This window comes from Ictalurus punctatus, chromosome 13 (genome assembly GCF_001660625.3).
Source record: "Ictalurus punctatus breed USDA103 chromosome 13, Coco_2.0, whole genome shotgun sequence".
NCBI lineage: Eukaryota > Metazoa > Chordata > Actinopteri > Siluriformes > Ictaluridae > Ictalurus > Ictalurus punctatus.
In genome coordinates this window covers 4541287-4557500 of record NC_030428.2, presented here as the reverse complement: position 1 = coordinate 4557500, position 16214 = coordinate 4541287, and the positions used below count along the sequence as shown (strand labels likewise).

The following is a 16214-nucleotide window of genomic DNA, read 5'->3' as shown; positions in this document are numbered from 1 at the left end:
TCTGGTGTTTTGTATCTTGATATTGTTTCTTTAACGAACATACCATGGATAACAGCCAACAATGTCAGTCTATCAGTCTATACCTGAAAAGTGAAGGGATTTTTATGTGTGGTTTAGATAGTTAGTTATATTTAAGCTCTTTGGTATCCTATTAAAACATTATTCATTGCTGAGAACCAGTTGTAATGCGACCATGATTCAGGACTAATGTTCTCAGCATTATTCTCTATATTATTATCATATGCTGAATGTATACAGTATATACAGAACCTGAGCGACTGTTTAAAAAAAAAAAAAAAAAAAAACGTCATTGAGATTCTGTCGGAACAAGAAAGAGATAAGAACATGATAAATAACAGACAAGCTACAAGGTTGAAATTACAAAACTGTAATATATATTTTTTTCTTTTCACAAAATATGTTAAACCCGAACATTGTAAAACATCAGTAACCCTTTTCCCTACAATAGAGTATAATGCATAAGATTTATCTTAAACCAAAGCCGAAACATTCCACGTAGCCTTCTTTTTTTCTTCTTCTTTTTACTGAGTTCTCTCTGCAGATTGTACTAATCTGTTCCACCCATCCATGAGCATTTGGGCAGGGCTGTGGTTCCCTGTCTGACCAACAGAAGGCATCTCTAAACATGAGGAACTGCACTTTTGGCTGTAAAATTCTGCCATTCTTTTTTTTTTTTTTTTCTAGTAAAGAGGCTTTTTAGTGCTTTATTTTATTTAGCATGTTCAATTTGGCAAGCCTCTTCAGACCGGAGCTACTGTATGATTAGAGATCGAGATCAGATGCAGAAATCCTGTCAAAACAGCAAAAATTTCAGGACAAAAAAATTCGATCTACTTAAATTGTAAGTAACTAAAAGATACGATGTTAAACATGTGTGTTTGTAAAATGTCTGTAGCTTATCACACATATTTTTATTTGTCATTTTTTACACTAGTATTAAAACAACAAGAATTGAATTCAATTATCATGCTATTTTATTTTAATAACAGGTTCCTACTTCCAAATCTGGACGAGCTGGTGATGAAAAGTGTGGTTTAGTTTAACTGCAGGTCCTCCATAGGACGTCTTGCCTACTGTAAAGTCCTGATTACTTACCAATTTAAGCAGGCATGTTTATAGACTACTGTCTCCAGGGGTTACAGGTACCCGGAGGGAAATGAGCCAGATATTCAAGATATAACGTTTACAGTAACTCTGCTTAAATTGCATTCTTTTTTTACTTAGTTATTTATTTATTTTTTTTACTGTGCTATAGAAGTTTTACGACAGCTACTCTGTGTGTAATTTGCAATGTTTAGCTCCACATGACAGGATCATAATGAGGACATGTTTTTACTTTACTTTCCCAGACGTCTTCACATATTTGAAGTTGGTAGCGGTCCTGGATTACTGAAATGCTTGCCTTTTCTTCACAGACAATTGGCTTAAGTAGTAACTACAGGCACTTTCACAACACTGTACATCCTACATAATTATTTACATACATGCTTGCTGTGGGGTTTCTCTAATGTACACAGCTTGTCCTATACTTCCCATTCCTTTAAGTTCAAACTTCTGTGTAATTGTCTTTAGCATTATGGAATTTATTGCCAATTTCACCAGTATAATGATACCTCTAACATGAGGGACCAGGAATCCATTCACTTTGGCTTATCCAAAGTCACTTGCGACTCAAATCCATGCACTTGGGGATTAAGGGTCTAAGGCCTTTAAGTCCTAAGACTTCTGATCATTAACACAGTGCCTCAATAAATTTAACACATTGTCTTATAGCAATTGTCCATCCATCCATCTTCTATACCGCTTATCCTTCTTCAGGTTCACGGGGAACCTGGAGCCTATCCCAGGGAGCATGGGGCACAAGGCAGGGTACACCCTGGACAGGGTCCCAATCCATCGCAGGGCACAATCACATACACACTCACACACCCATTCATACACTACGGCACTTTGGACATGCCAATCAGCCTACCATGCATGTCTTTGGACTGGGGGGAGGAAACCGGAGTACCTGGAGGAAACCCCCGCAGCACAGGGAGAACATGCATGGTGGGAATCGAACCCCTGACCCTGGAGGTGTGAGGTGAACGTGCTAAACACTAAGCCACCTTGTAATAACTTGTATTATAGTTATTTTTTTAAAGGTGTTCTTATCAAATGCAATTTTCCCCCTATATTGTTGGGTTTATGTGTGCATTCTTCCAAAGTCTTGCAAAGCACATAAAGTGATTTAGTATATGGGAATTTGCATAATTGCATATCATTCCTATCTGAGTAGCTGTTTAGACAAGGTTTTTTTTGTCTGTTACCTTATTTTTTTAATTAATTTATTTATTTTACAAACAATCGTATTAGTTTTAAAGCAACACATCCATAAGCCTACAATAACATTATAAAGTGTTAAAACATCAAAGCAGGTTATCTGGTTGTCTCCAAAACATTATTGAATTACTAGCTCAACATGTGGTCACATGACCCATGAAAAGAAAGCAAAGTTAAAGAAAAGTGAAATCTGTCTTCAATTTGAAATTGCTTTGCTATATTTTCCCCAGTCCTCTTCCAGTTTCAGTCAGGCAATGCTGTTACTAACACACAGCCAAATGCAAAAGTGTCATGTAACTTTCAGTGAAGTGGATAAAGATGTCATTGGTTTGGAACAATGTGGGAGAATTAACGTGAAAAATGTCAAAGACGTATGAAAAATCAAATCAAGGTTGTCATGAAATATGGTGGAACATAAGCTTTTATTTAAAATATATCAAATAAGGTTTGATATATTATTATCTATTACACGTGCGAGCAGTGATCTACATTCATAATAAAATATATGCAGGTGAGTCAAATGAAAAAGTCTGACACAAATTAGAATTAATTCAAATTTTAGGCACTGGAACATTTGCATTGAATCAAATGGAGATTGCCTTAAAAAAAAAAAAAGAAGAAGAAGAAGAAGAAAAAATATACACTTGTGAGACATTTGCAATACACAATTAAAAATAATAATAGAAGAAGAAGCCTTTGTTTGTCACATATTCGTGAAATACTTTTCTTTGCATATCTCAGCTTGTTAGGAAGCTGGGTTCAGAGCACAGGGTCAGCTATGATAAGGCACCCCTGGAGCAGATAAGGTGGCAGCTTGGCAGTGCTGGGGCTGGAACCCCCCAATCTTCTGATCAATAACCCAGAGCCGTAAACGCTGAGCCATCACTACCCTGATTATAACAATTAAAAAAGTTTTCATTTGACACAACCCCATAGTTTTAATAAAACAGCAGTAGGAATTTACCTTAAAATTAATTACCACATTTTATCATAATGACCATAATTTGTTACCAAGATGCCCTGTGTAACTGATGGGTCTAAATGAAAAAAAAAAAGACTCCTGACACAAACTGTCTTGCTGTTATGTTATAGACAAATGCAGTCCCAAAACTGAGTGAATAAATGAATTCTGTTTTAATAGAACCATGGTTTACATGCGTCCGCACTTCAAGCACATTTCTGCTAAGAATAGTGTTTCATTCAGTTGGCTAAAGTAGCAGATTTAGTTCCATTTGACTTCTCCATAGACAATGTTCATGCTAGTCATATCATGCTGGAGCATCTGCTTTAGTCACCGTGTTTTAACAGCCCCAAGTGATCAGTCTGCGAATACAGCTTGAAGAGAAGTGGCCTGCTAAAGGCATTTGGCAGAAAATGCACACGTTTCAATCTCAGTAGACGGCGAGGCTGTAATTTGTGTTCCACAGACGTGTGTTAGGGTTCATTTCTGATGCTGATAAACTAATCCTGGCAAATGATATCAGCAAAACAATTTAGCTCACTTTCTTTTTAGCTTTTGTTTCTACCTTTTAGAGAGATCAAGAATGGCCTGTCTCTCCCTCTATTTCTCTCTCTCTCTCTCTCTCTCTCTCTCTCTCTCTCTCTCTGTGTGTGTGTGTCTCTGTCTGTCTCTCTCTCTTTCCAAACACCTCCCTATTGCTGTCTGGAAATACAACGTTCAGCACGACTGCTTTTTTTTCCGTTTGTCATCTATTTGACAGACAAAACGGAAAAGATTCCGGATAATATTACAATGACATGATTTTACAATCACAATAAAAGAAAAACAAACAAACAAAACAAAACAAAACAAAAAAAAACCAAGATGTGCAAGAATAAGACTGAAATCATCGGGTTTCATGTCCAGTCTGCCAACAAGATACATGTTTTGTGAGCAAATTTAATAATAATTTTAAAAAAAGTAATTTGTTAATGAACTGTGAATTTTTGCAATACACAAAGTCTTCTTTATTTTTAATAATTAAAATGATAAATGTTGGAAATGTAATTATATCTGTATATGATTTTCTCACATATGTCGAACTGATATTTATCGTAGCTTTATTGCAAAATATATATTTTTTAAAATAAAACTTTGCCTAACTTTGCCTAAAAGTTAAAAAAAAAAGAAGAAGAAGAAGAAGAAGAAGAAGAAGAAGAAGAAGAAGAAGAAGAAGAAGAAGAAGAAGAAAATCTCTGAAACACTTCAGATGCTAGATGGATGGACTATGATTTTTCTTTTTCCCACCAAGAGCTGGTTTCCAAGATTTTTGCCTTGCCTGGTTTTACACTCTTTAATTTTGAATGTTTATTTCAGGAGAGTTTATTGTCCCCGTTCCTGTTCTGAATGCCCAGAGAAAAGACAAGGACTGTGTGGTGATATTTTGGGAGTTCCGTTGTGTCTCAGTAACACTGTGTGTGTATGTAAGAGAGAGAGTGTGTGTTGTCTGCTCTACGTTTGTGACTCACATTAGCCATGTCCACTCTATAATTTCAGCCATAGTGGTATCATATTATATGGTATTATGGCATACAAACTGTATTATAGCATTCTTCTGCACTCGGAGGTTCTCTTTAGTTCAGTTGTACACGTTCACAGTGCTGTAGAATCCTCAATTCTGATTGGTTGATTATGAAGGTGTTGAGTAATTTTCTATAACAGTGGCTCTGCAAGGCAAATCACAGGTTTATAGTAATGCACTCATTCTAATATATTACTGTTTCTATTCTAAGTCACAGAGACAAACAAATACATATAATCATTGATGTTTTCTGTTCTGTTCTGCAACATTAAATACAGGTTTAAGAAAAGGGTCTCCAGTTTCAGCACTTTGTAACAGTACGTCTTTCAGTACAGGAGAGTTTTCAGGACCAAAAAAAAAAATTTGGAAAGAAAAAAAGAGAGATGCTGGTGAGGGAATGAATATTTATAGCTGCTATAACAGGAACTAACTTTCTTATGGCTGTTTCACAACATTAATTGTAACTATAAACAGTTAAAAATCACAACAGTTCATTAATAAATTAAAAATTGTAATCGTTGCTGTGCTTTAAGAGGAACAAAACACTTTAGGACATGCTGTTATAGGAAAATAATCCAGGGTGGTAACAGTGACTCCGCTTAATGTCAGGCCACATCACACCACCACGTCCTTGATTATTTTCTCATAATAGCACACTTCCGTCATTTTTTTAAAAATCAACAATCCTATCTTTATTATCATCTTAGCCCAAGTTTACTTCGTTGCTGGGAAAGATTTGAAATAAAAATTAAAAGGGGACTGTAAGTTTGTCAACATCTGGAAGCTGTTATCAAAATCTGTCTCCATGACGACAAGTATAAATCAGCTTCTCTTACCCTGTCTCAACACTCAGGTGAAATGAAGGGCACTGCACAGACACTGCAAGTCACAACCTCTTAGAGAGATGGATATCCTGGGCACCGTGGTCTGAGCTAATGACCGGGTTCAATTCCAAAAGAAAACATAAAACAAGTTGCTTTTAGACATAGAACGCAACTAAAGTGCACAGAGCCTGGACAACACCAATCCCGAACATTTTGCTTACAGTGAAAATGTCTGACACATACTCCAAATAACCAACATATAGCTTAGGAGTGTGAAAGTGTGCCAACAGCTTATCTGCTTCCTTTTATAAGGAACAGCATCGTGCGTGGCAACACATCACATTTGCTCCAGGAAGAAAGAGAAAGGGATGGAGAGAAAGAAAGACAGATCGAGGAAACGTTAAATGAGAACTGTGGTTTGTGTTTCATTCCCTCCTTTTCCATTCTCAGTCATAGGTTAGAGAAAGCAAGAGCAGGAGAAGGAGCACATATTGCCTGAGTTTGAATGCTAGGGAGGGAGAGGAGACCACTGTACATTCTTTTCCGTTTAAGTCACTGTTTCTACTCGGTTCTCAAGTGCACTGGGAGGCCAGGGTAGATGCAGGGAAACGTCTGAGTCTACAACACTTTAGAAAAAGCCTCAAACTTTGCAGAAATGTTGTATGAGCAGTGAAGGGTTTGAAGCAAAGTAAACGTTTGCTTAGTTGCACATGAATCCTGTCATGTTGTGTTGGTGATTCACTGAAGTACATGTTAAAGAACTGACAGTGTTGCACATAGAGATTTTGGAATGTTTAGAAGAAATGAGACCATGCTAAACTGAGCAAAGCCGTAATGATCGTGGTATAAAAATGTAATGAAATAAAAAAAACATTTCCCTCACGCCTGAACAAAGGCCCACCTCCACGGTTTGTTGCGTAAACACTACTGCCTACTGGACTATGCCACATCACTGATTTTATTTTAAGTACTTCCATACCTCTTTACTCACCAGTCACACTGCCTACTACTGACATTTTCCTCCCAGTGGGGTAAGAAGTGCTAAACCCTGCAACACAAACACACCTGCATCTCTTTTTGGGGTGGGTCTTACATTTACGTTCTTGTCGAAAAATCATGAGAAAACTGTAGCTGATTATGTCTAAATTACCTGGTATCAGTTCTTATTCCACAGTACTGTTGAATTCTCAAATCGGATTAGTCAGAAGCTGTTGATTAATTTTCTGTAACAGCAGCTCAGACATTAGTTCCTGCTGAAATTCAAATCAAATTTATAAGAGTAACATGAAAGTCATCAGGACAGGGTAGTTTGTCGGTGACAACTGAGAGGAAAAAAGGAGAAAACCTGGTGGTGGCTGTCACATGGGGGGCAAATAATAATAATTTTGTTGGCATTCTTTAATCTTATGAAACATTTCTATTGTGATGGGAGTGGTCTCATCCAGGATGACTCAGGATAAGAGAGCTTGCTGAATGGTTTGATGAGGATGAAAATTATCTAAATCTCAACCCTCTTGAACAACTGTGGGAGATTTTGGATTTACATGTTTGACGGGGCTCTCCGCCACCAGCAAAACACCATTTGAAGGACTATCTTTTGGAAGTACCATGTTCCAGGACAGCTCCAGAAACTTGTACGATTATACCAAGGTGCACTGGTGCTGTTCGGGCAGCCCAAAACCTTACTAAAACTGTTTATTCTGTATTTTCCCTTTAATTCTCCCATTTTAAAACATAGGAATTTGTAAGTAGAGCAACTGGACCATGTCTCCATGCTAAAAACATCAAGCTTTTTATCTTGTTAGAACATCTATCCATTTTCCATACCGATTATCCTATACAGGGTCATAGGGGAACCTGGAACCTATCCCAGGTCACAAGGCACAGACACCCTGGATGAGGTGCTAACCCATCACAGGGCACAATTGCGCATACATTCACACACTATGGACAATTTGGAAATGCCAATCAGCCTAAAACACATGTCTTTGGATTGGTGGAGGAAACTGGAGTACCTGGAGGAAACCCCCAAAGCACTGGGAGAACATGCAAACTCTGCACATGCAGGGCCGAAGCAGGATTCAAACCCCCAACCCTGAAGGTGCAAGCAAGGCAAACATGCTGTTGATGCCAATTGACACCAAATTCATGCCGTTGATGGAAATGGATGTTTAAACTTCTGTTTCAACTCTAGATACTGTTGTACGTGAACATGCCAGGTGATCATCAATTTCTGAAATATTCAAACCCTCATCAGGCACCAATAACAATGCAATGGTCATAAAGCTCACACCTTTTCCCATTCTGATGTTTGACATGAACATTAACTGAGGCTCCTGACCTGCATCTGCATTATTTTATAGGATTGTGCTGCTGCCACAGGTGATTGTCTGTTTGACATTCTCTGTAGATTATGCAGGTTTGCCTCGTGTTTTGATTGGCTGTCTGTTGGGGTCTGCAATAAACTCTAGATTGTGATCTTTGGTTCGGCAGTGCTGTCATGCAGAGTGTGGGGCTGCCAGAGCTTCAGATGAACCTACCTGATGCGCTCAACAGAACAAACATGAGCACGAATCTTGTATGAGACAGAGTGAGGGACTAGAATATGACTTACTGTTAATGATGTTCTCTGGCAGGCCAAGTATCTTGAGGGAGGGAGTTTCCTTCCTTCTCTCAGTTTCAGGCTGCATCAACACAGCGACAAAAATCTGGCTGTGCAGTGCAAGGTTTTCTCTCTGTGTAAAGTATTACTTACAAAGCTATGGGTGACTGATGCCAAATCGCCTTGGCTGAACAGTTTCTGTTGATGTATTTTACTGATAGTTGTCTCAGGCATAACATGTACAGGAAGAAATACAACTGCACCTGCTGAGTCAAGATTGTAATATCAAGATGCAATACCCTGGTAGAGATAGAGCAGAGTGACTGACACCAATCAAGCCATGCTGTTACTTGAAGAACACAGTAACTTCCTAGTCGCTACCATATGATTCTAGCCTATTGATAATTTGATTCTATAATTAACTTAATTGATGTATTAAAATATGGTGGTCAAAATATGATGACAAAAATCAGTCAATGCAACTTTTTCTGGTAACTTTATTTATAGAATATATTGCCAGGGTTTCAGAAAGAAAACATATATAGTTGGTTTATTTTTGCTCATATACAGTATATAGCATGCACAACTACCTGTTGTGTTGGCTAATTATAATATGTTGGCAGGAAGTTAGCTCAACAGTCCATCACATGATCTGCAACAAATGATTTAATACCAACAAAGATACATTGGTGCTATAATACCTCGCTAACAAGCTAACATTTGCTAGCTACTATTGTCATCAAAGGTAATCGTGTGCTTCTATATATGAAGGTAATATTTTAAAAATGTAAACATTCATGCCAATAGCTAGGATTTCTGTGGGGAAGGGTAATGCTAGACTAGCCAGTAGGAACTTTAAAGTAGCCGATGGTTAGCAAGCTAAGCTCAGAGCTATCTTGACACACTGAAGCTGTGTTCCTTATACAGGAGACATACAAATCCAAATTATTGTTTTTATTTATTTATTTATTTATTTATTTATTTATTTATTTATTTATTTACATGTGCTTATGATTTTTTTTATGCACATGCTCAATTTATTTTCAGGTAAATGTTGAACATAATGTGCAAATTCCAGGCATAACATGTTGAAATGCACGTTCACACTTTTTCACAGTGATCACACGTGGCAAAACATACGATCACACATGAAATGGATTTTATTTTATTTTTTTCCGTAAGGCCGTCTTAATTAGATTTTCCTGCAGCTTTGCTATCTGAAGAGTGTCTGAGTCAGACCTAAGCTATTCAGGTCAACTTTCTCTTTAAGCTTTATCCAGTCTCTCTCTCTTTTTCTGTCTGCATATATGCAAGTAACGACCCTCATTACTCATTTACCATCACTCTTTCTTGCACTGTTTCTATCTGTACTCCATATGGCTCCATACTTCAGCCACCACATTTTCATACCACCTAATCTCTTGTTCTTCATCTTTCCTTCCCCTCTGCTCCCCCTTTTTTCCATCTATCTCTCTCTCTCTCTCTCTCTCTCTCTCTCTCTCTCTCTCTCTCTCTCTCTCTCTCTCTCTCTCTCTCCTTGCAGTCCGTGCACAAGCCTGGAGCAGCATTTATGAGTGCCTGTGTGGTGGCGTCAGGGGATGACTGATGAGGTTTCCAGACCTCGGTACTGAACTAAGTTTCCCCACCATGCTCTCACACACGCCTCCCATGATGAGTTTACCTTTGACTTTTAACACTTAAAAATACAACACATGGTCTTGGAAGTTAGGAAGAATTGATCCTGACATAATTATACTACTTAACACATAAACACAGTTCATTTTGTGATTGAAGTCTTTGTTAGCTCTTGCATTTCATCAGTGTTGCAAAGACAAATAAGATGACTTCTTATCCTGCCTAGCTGTTTACCCAGCTAAAAATCTACAACATCTACAAAATAAAACAAATGAAGAGAGACCATGCATATAAACAGCAAAAGGAATGGAGAACAGCGTATTAAACATAGAGTCTTCAGAGAACGTTTTCCAGATGTCTCCCTGGGCAGAGGTTTTGAAATTAAATGTCTGCCAGAGAGACTGGAAATTGTGTCTAGATTAAAAAGAGCACTGAGCAGTTCTACAAGGCATGAAACAAAGCTCCTCATGTGTGTGCTATAAATACTGTAATAGAAGTCTACCTTAATGGTAAAGCTCTTTTTAAATTGATTGACATCTCAGATCATTTGTATCCCTATAAGAACTAACCAGAAATGGGGTGTTTACACAGGGAGTACATAAACCCAGTCCTTCAAAATAAGCGTGTATTTTATTTCAGAGGTGTATTTGGGTGCAGTTTACAAAAAAAAAGTAAAGAAAAAAATGAGAATATTGCAAGGTCAGTGATGTATGCTGTTTTACAGTTTAAGCTTCTTTCACACAAACACAACTTGAAATCTGAAACACATTTAGGCCACACCCCTTGGACAGCAAATTCCCAGCGAGGCACACATGGACTCATAATTTTTCACTTATTTGAGCTCTTTCACCAGAGCACCTTCCCCCATTTCAGACAATTAATCTTAAAACTAGCCTCTGACTAAACTGAACATTAAAAGTCTCTTAAATTGTGAGTCTAAGCAGTCTAACTGAACTGACAGGGACTAGTTTTGCTGTCTTTGTGTTCTTTCTGTTTTGCAGAAACAGTAATATGGCGGCTTCCACCCACCATATGCACATTATCAGAAGTCTGGGAAGAATTCAGTCACATTTTCCATTCTCTCTCTCTCTCATTCTCTCTCACTGTTAGCATGGGCGTCTTGGTAAAGAGGAGGCGACTGGTGCTCGGGGGTGGGGAGTAAATAAGTAAATGTTCAAGGAAGTAAGGCAGGACTAAGACGAAGGAAGAAAAACCATGTCACAGTGTGACCCAAATGAAGCGATTCGTGTACAAACACCAGATGTTCTTAGATCTCCCTTAACAAAGACAGTGTTGCTGAGATTATACATTTTAATCCCAGGTCAAATCCCAGGTCAAAAAAGGCCAAACATGGACAGCTTCAAACACCAGACATGTATTTGGACAAATATGGTGTGTACATGTATTTCCAGTGGTTCTGTTATGTTAAAACATTGCTCGGAATTATGTTTTCATGCTGCATTATTGAAAACCAAACTCAGACAGATCATGTAATGAAAACATCTTCCCAGTTTCCCCCTAGGCATGCTTTCTGAAATGGGAGGAGCCATATCCAAGGGGAGGTCTATGCTTAGCATCTCCTTTTCCTACAGGCATCCACATCCCAGCGTGTCCACTGGTGACGTGGTATGAGGATGAAGCATAGACATCTCTTTAGGAAGAGCCTTAACATCCAACTGAACAGTAGTTCCAATTTTTCTAGCTACAGATATCCTATACTTCCTTAAACCTACAAACCTCATCAAGAACCTGAGCTCAGAATCTCAGTACATGAAATCAGTGTGTATTATTGAGACAGTAAAACAGTCCCCTTTTAGGGAAAATTATGGGTTTGTTAGATAGAGTTGGACAATGACTCTCTCTAAGGACAGAGGCATGATATGCCATGTCATTACGACTTCAAGGTGCAGGGCTGCCAAGTATTCAGAAGACAGCCTGACACCCTGTAATTAAGTACACCCACGCAAATCCTGAGGGAGGAGTTAGGGCCTTCACTTGTTTGTAGAGTTGAGTTCAAAAGTAAGAGTGCACTTATCTCACTGTGATGCTGGGAGGGCAATTTTTCTCATAGCATTCTAGGTGAAAGTTAAAGGTGGAAGGTTTACCCTCAGGTATTTATGCACATTCAATATTCAAATTCCAGTCTTCCCCATTGAATCAGTTATTACTGCCAAGGTGTACAGTCTTGGGGGTGCTGTGGGTAGTGTTCCCACCTCACAGCTCCAAGGTTCAAGTTCAATCAGGTTACAGTTAATGTTTCTCACACACTTTCTCACCATGTGGATTTCCTCTGGGTTCTCTGGTTTTCTCCCACCCACCTCCCAAAACCATGGCTGAAAAGTGGACTGTACCAAATTGACCCTAGATATGGATGTGTGTGTACATGGTGCCCTGTGATGGACTAGCAATCCATTCTGTTTGTGTCCCTGCTCACTGTTCCCATCATTAGGTCTGGATCCACCACAAACCTGAAATGAGTGAATGAATGACTGTAGGGTCTTGCTTGATCTTCAAGCATTCCTTGTGAAAGTGCTTGTTGCTGGCTGGATTCCCATCAGGGGAACAATTTGAAGGAACCAGCACATATGCGATCTCCCAGATTCCAGAGAACAACAGTACAGGATAACATTTAGCCACATATCTGGTTGTAGGTAATCCAGAGAGGTAGAGCTGATAGACAAAGAAAATTAGACAAGAAGGTCAAATCCAGTCTAGTTTAGATATTCAGACCTCAGATCAATTCTCCATGCTTCAGAAGAACCCAGCTAATTTCTGAAAGTCCCTTCCAGAAAGTATTCGCAGCTCTTCACTTTTTCCACATGTTGTTATGTTACAGCCTTATTCCAAAATGGATTAAATTCATTATTTTCCTCAAAATTCTACAAACAATACCCCATAATGACAACATGAAAGAAGTTTGTTTGAAATCTTTGCAAATTTATTAAAAATAAAAAACAAAAAAAGCACATGTACATAACTATTCACAGCCTTTGCTCAATACTTTGTTGAAGCACCTTTGGCACCAATTATAGCCTCAAGTCTTTTTGAGTATGATGCTACAAGCTTGGCACAACTATTTTTGGGCAGTTTCTCCCATTCTTCTTTGCAGGACCTCTCAAGCTCCATCAGTTTGGATGGTGAGCGTCGGTGCACAGCCATTTTCAGATCTCTCCAGAGATGTTCAATCGGGTTCAAGTCTGGGATCTGGCTGGGCCACTCAAGGACATTCACAGAGTTGTCCTGTAGCCACTCCTTTGTTATCTTGGCTGTGTGCTTAGGGTCGTTGTCTGTTGGAAGATGAATCTTCGCCCCAGTCTGAGGTCCAGAGTGCTCTGGAGCAGGTTTTCATCAAGGATGTCTCTGTATATTGCTGCATTCATCTTTCCGTCGATCCTGACTAATCTCCCAGTTCCTGCCACTGAAAACCATCCCCACAGAATAATACTGCCACCACCATGCTTCACTGTAGGGATGGTATTGGCAAGGTGATAAGTGGTGCCTGGTTTCCTCCAGACATGACGCTTGCCATTCAGGCCAAAGAGTTCAATCTTTGTTCAATCTTTGGTCTGAGAGTCCTTCAGGTGTCTTTTGGCAAACTCCATGCAGGCTGTCATGTGCCTTTTACTGAGTAGTGGCTTCCGTCTGGCCACTCTAACATACAGGCCTGATTGGTGGAGTGCTGCAGAGATGGTTGTTCTTCTGGAAGGTTCTCCTCTCTCCACAGAGACACACTGGAGCTCTGTCCGAGTGACTGTCGGGTTTTTGGTCACCTCCCTGACTAAGGCCCTTCTCCCCCTATTGCTCAGTTTGGCCATACGGCCAGCTCTAGGAAGAGTCCTGCTGGTTCCAGACTTCTTCCATTTACGGATGACGGAGGCCACTGTGCTCATTGGGACCTTCAATGCTGCAGAAATGTTTCTGTACCCTTCCCCAGATCTGTGCCTCAATACAATCCTGTCCTGGAGGTCTCCAGACAATTCCTTGGACTTCATGGCTTGGTTGTGCTCTGACATGCATTGTTAACTGTAGGACCTTATATAGACAGGTGTGTGCCTTTCCAAATCATGTCCAATCAACTGAAATTACCACAGGTGTACTCCAGTCAAGTTGTAGAATCATCTCAAGGATGATCAGTGGAAACAGGATGCACCTGAGCTCAATTTTGAGTGTCATGGCAAAGGCTGTGACTACTTATGTAAATGTGCTTTTTTTGTTTTTTATTTTTAATAAATTTGCAAAGATTTCAAACAAACTTCTTTCACATTGTCATTATGGGGTATTGTTTGTAGAATTTTGAGGAAAATAAATAATTTTATAATCCATTTTTTGAATAAGACTGTAACATAACAAAATGTGGGAAAAGGGAAACGCTGTGAATACTTTCCGGATGCACTGTATTTTCTATAATCACTTTTAGGGGCAGTGTACTATATATTTGAACCCCAGGACTTTGTTTACATATGTGTTTAAACTGCTGCTGCAAGAGCACATGTCTGAGGGAATCTTGAAAAAAAAAAAATCTAGAGCAAAACGCTGAAATACTGTCCAAAAGCTGGAGTGGTGTCAGGAAAGCATTAGTCAGGCACAGATTTTTGTACTTACTTCACCGAGGAACATTTTCAGACAAACTACAGAGCTCAAGGTTAAACTGTTGTTGGGGGTTATTTTATTTTGCAAATGCCACTTTAAAGTCACACATCAAACTTCAAAATGTATGAAAATATATGTCTTCAAACCATGGTTTGCATTACAACAAATAAATTGTGACAAGTGCAAAATGGCATGGTATGTAATTATTTAAAGAGAATTTCCAAATGGCCAGTTGCTAGATAAGTTCCCTGAGGTACTTTAGTATATTACATAGCTTGAAGTCAAGACTTGCAGTGCTAAAGGACCATACAGCGATTGACAGAGTCCCAGGAACAAAGAGGGAAGTAGAGAGGAAGAAAAGAAAAAGGGGGAAGGACAAAGCAAGAGCTTGGGGGGGTTGGCATGGATTTCTCCAGCAACAACTCAAGCGTTCTCTCCCCTCTCTGCAAGTAGGAACACGCGAGAAGCACCAGATGCTCAGGGACTGAGGAATCTTTGCAGCCCTAGACTCTCTCTGCACCACAAACATGAAATGTTCTTAATGCTCCTCATAACAGTATAAATACAATCTAATAGCTTTGAGTCAAACATAGTGAACATTTTATCTTATGAATTATGTAAGATATACTCAAAAGTGAAAGAAACTACATCAAATCTTGTGTTCGCTGACAACAACGTTACATCATCACAGCTGCCACGTGTCAGTTTGAAAAATCAGACACAGTGGTACATCAAGCAGCAATTTTTTTTTATTTTTTATTTTTTATCTATAAGACTGATGTTCTGTTAAGCACTTTAAAAAAAAAATCATGAAATCATACAATCATTATATAGGCAAGGTTTTTCAGTTCATAAATTAATTCACATGCAGCTGTTAAACCATTACAGGCAAAGCAGAACTAACCATGCTAAGAATAAACTAGCTCTTCCTAACAGACACACCCAAGAGGTGGAAGCTTAGCAGAGGGGGTGCAGAAAGAATGCTACATTTTCAAAGCTTCAGGCCAACATAATCACTACACTTACCGTATCAGGTAGGAGGGGTTTTTCCCAACCCATTTCATTCTACAGTTAGTTAAATCCAAGCCAGTTAACTCCATATTTTATTCTAATAGAGCGTAATCTGGCAAGGCTCTATTTGACCAGGTTCAGGAACAAATACAGAGCTTCTAGAAACAGGCAAATTCAAATTTCAAGTTCAAATTTCAGTTTGGAAAAGTTTTTTAAAATCAATGGGGTTATCTGACAGTTTCAAAACATTTTACTAATCCTCTAATACTGAACATGTCAAGCAGTTGTCAGAAACTAAAATATTTTAAAATGTTGTGGAATCAAAATATCCTGAAAGACAGAGTATCCTGAAGGATGGGATGGAAGCACTTAAAGCTCATATGGTCTTGATATTTGTCTGGCCACCAGGTGTATAATACAGAACACGTTAGCCTGTACATGTCCATTTTGGAGTGGTGACACGTTGTCCCTGGCTAGCATAATGCCTTGTTTTATGGTGCCTGCCTTTGAAAGTCAACACTTTCCATTTAATTCTACTTCTTTCTGGATTGGGAAAGGGAGGAGTTTTAGGCTTCTCTAATTGTAGGTACCAGTGCAGCTTGTGGATTTGAAAGGGAGCCTTATAGAATAGAGCATGGACCGCACCTAGCCATCTGACATGTTGGTACTGCTGAGATAAAACCAGGA

At 38.9% G+C, this 16214-nt stretch overlaps 1 long non-coding RNA gene across 2 annotated transcripts in view; it reads right to left on the bottom strand.

Annotated features, from left to right (window-relative positions):
• Positions 1–4470: 4470 nt before the first annotated feature.
• LOC108273950 (uncharacterized) overlaps positions 4471–16214 on the bottom strand; it is a 20548-nt gene continuing 8804 nt past the window's right edge. Inside the window, exons 4-5 of one of the 2 annotated variants that reach the window (XR_001814395.3) lie at positions 5702–5797; positions 4471–5010 (exon numbers count right to left, since the gene is read on the bottom strand). This is a non-coding gene — a long non-coding RNA (uncharacterized LOC108273950). The remainder of the gene's footprint in view (positions 5011–5701; positions 5798–16214) is intronic. The other variant, XR_006983546.2, reaches the window with a different exon arrangement.